At 38.8% G+C, this 1,997-nt stretch overlaps 1 long non-coding RNA gene across 1 annotated transcript; it reads right to left on the reverse strand.

Moving 5' to 3' along the window:
* Nucleotides 1-316: 316 nt before the first annotated feature.
* On the reverse strand, nucleotides 317-836 carry LOC140182707 (uncharacterized). The gene is made up of 2 exons (XR_011878759.1): nucleotides 768-836; nucleotides 317-649 (listed from the first exon to the last, which is right to left on the reverse strand). It is a non-coding gene; the product is annotated as an uncharacterized lncRNA (long non-coding RNA).
* Between the last annotated feature and the right edge of the window lie 1,161 nt (nucleotides 837-1,997).

Below are 1,997 nucleotides of genomic sequence, written 5' to 3' on the forward strand. Positions count from 1 at the left end.
TTATTATACTTTACGCAGCCTTTGCTCTTATATCATTTCGATTATCGTTGAATAACTGATTCACTTCCAAAGTCACCTTTTAATTTCAAAAATCAGTTTTTCAGCAATCTATTTAGTATTCAAAATCCAACCCTTCAAAACCCCTCAAAACCAATTCCAAATCAATCACCGACCAAGTTCATTAAGATTACAATATACCAAATAACAACTCAACGGCAACAAATCCAACATAACCCATTAAAATTAAAAAATTCTCAACAATCAGTCATCAAGCAATTCCCAATCCACATAATCAATCAATATCACAAATCAACAATTCCAAATCACAATCTCAACCATTCCAATCACAATTTCAGCCACAATTCAATAATTACATAATCAATCAATTACTCACAGCTATTAAATCTATTTGCAGTTATTCAATAAACCTTGTAGGCATTCTTAAAATGAAATCGTTTTAAACCCCCTACCTCAATGTCGCGATTAAAAGAACCTGGAGGCGGGATTATAGCGAGGCGGCTGGCTGGACCAATACTAGCTATGCAACAGTTTCAATCAAGATAGCAGCGGCGTTAGCTCCCACAACAGTGATCATGGTTGCAACAAAACGAGGATTTCAAATTCAATAGAATCGAAAGCAGAAGCGGCTCTGGAAATTTAAAACAGAGCACAAGCCAAATTTGAATTAAAACAGGAACAAGCAGTTTAATAAGAAATCGGCAGAATAGAGCATGCAATTGTAGCAGAAATAAGGGGAAAAGGCTAACCCAGGCCAATGGATGTTAAACCTAAGTTTAGCGGAAGCAGGGCAGCAGCGATTCCTAGCAACACCCCGCCAGTGGCTCCATTGAGACAAGCCCCAACAAACATGACATAGCCAAGAACATCAGAGGTAGATACAGGGTATTTTCAGAGCAGTAAAGGTTCAGAGATGGTGGTTCTCATGGCTATGACTTAACTGACTCACCATGAATGACGACGGTGACCAGGAATTCCGGCGATAGCGGCGGCAGAGGAACGGTTCCTCCCCTGTGCGTCTCCTTTCTCACACGTCTTGTTCTCCTCTGGCTCTCCCTCTCTCCAACGACGGTGACTACTCCACTCTCCTCCACGGCGGCGCCGAAGCTCAGGATGGCAAAGCGAGCTCAGGCTTCATAGACGGGACGACGGTGATGGCAGCTCTTCCCTCTGACCTCCATTGCATCTCTCTCTCGACGCCACTCCCTCATCCCTGTTCAACCGGCACCAGGGCGGACTCCACGGAATGGCGGCGACAGGCGGGCAAGGTGTGGTGGCGGCGATTCCAGGCCGACAGTAGTGCGCGATGAAGGAGGCGGCGGTGAGGCAGCAGAGCGCAGCTTCCTCTCTCCCTTCTCATCTCTCCGTCACGCTCTGCTCTCTGTTTTGCTATTGAACATTACGCTGAAGGAAGGTTGGAAGGAAGTGGGGTGCGACTGAGGTGAGGGAGCCAAGGTTAGGGTTTCTGGGATTTGGAAATTAGGGTTTCTGATTCAATTTGGGAATTAGGGTTAGAAATTAGGGATTTTATAAAGTAATATGGATAGATTTGAATGGATATTTTGATAAAATAGAATAGTAGAGTAATTTTAAAATCAAATATACTTTATCAAAAATATTTAGGAACATTATTTATCAACATATGGCTAAGTGCAATCAATTATTTCTAATTTACATTATAAAATGAACAAGTTAATTATATTTTGTAAAGTACAATTTAAATTCAAATATCAATTTTCTAGATTAAATCATACAAATCTCTATTATATTTCTATCTCTGAAACTTTAATTTCAATTTATAAAATAATTTATTATAATATAAGTTGTACATAAATATTAATTGACTTAAACTTAAAGTATTTATAAATATCAATCTAATCATTTCTAATAAAATAATTTCTAGGAGTTCAAACTAATAAAATAAATCATAATTTATTCATAATAGAAATTTCTTAAATTTAATTATATAACACCTTCAT

The sequence above is a fragment of the Arachis hypogaea genome, chromosome 20 (genome assembly GCF_003086295.3).
Source record: "Arachis hypogaea cultivar Tifrunner chromosome 20, arahy.Tifrunner.gnm2.J5K5, whole genome shotgun sequence".
NCBI classification, from domain to species: domain Eukaryota; kingdom Viridiplantae; phylum Streptophyta; class Magnoliopsida; order Fabales; family Fabaceae; genus Arachis; species Arachis hypogaea.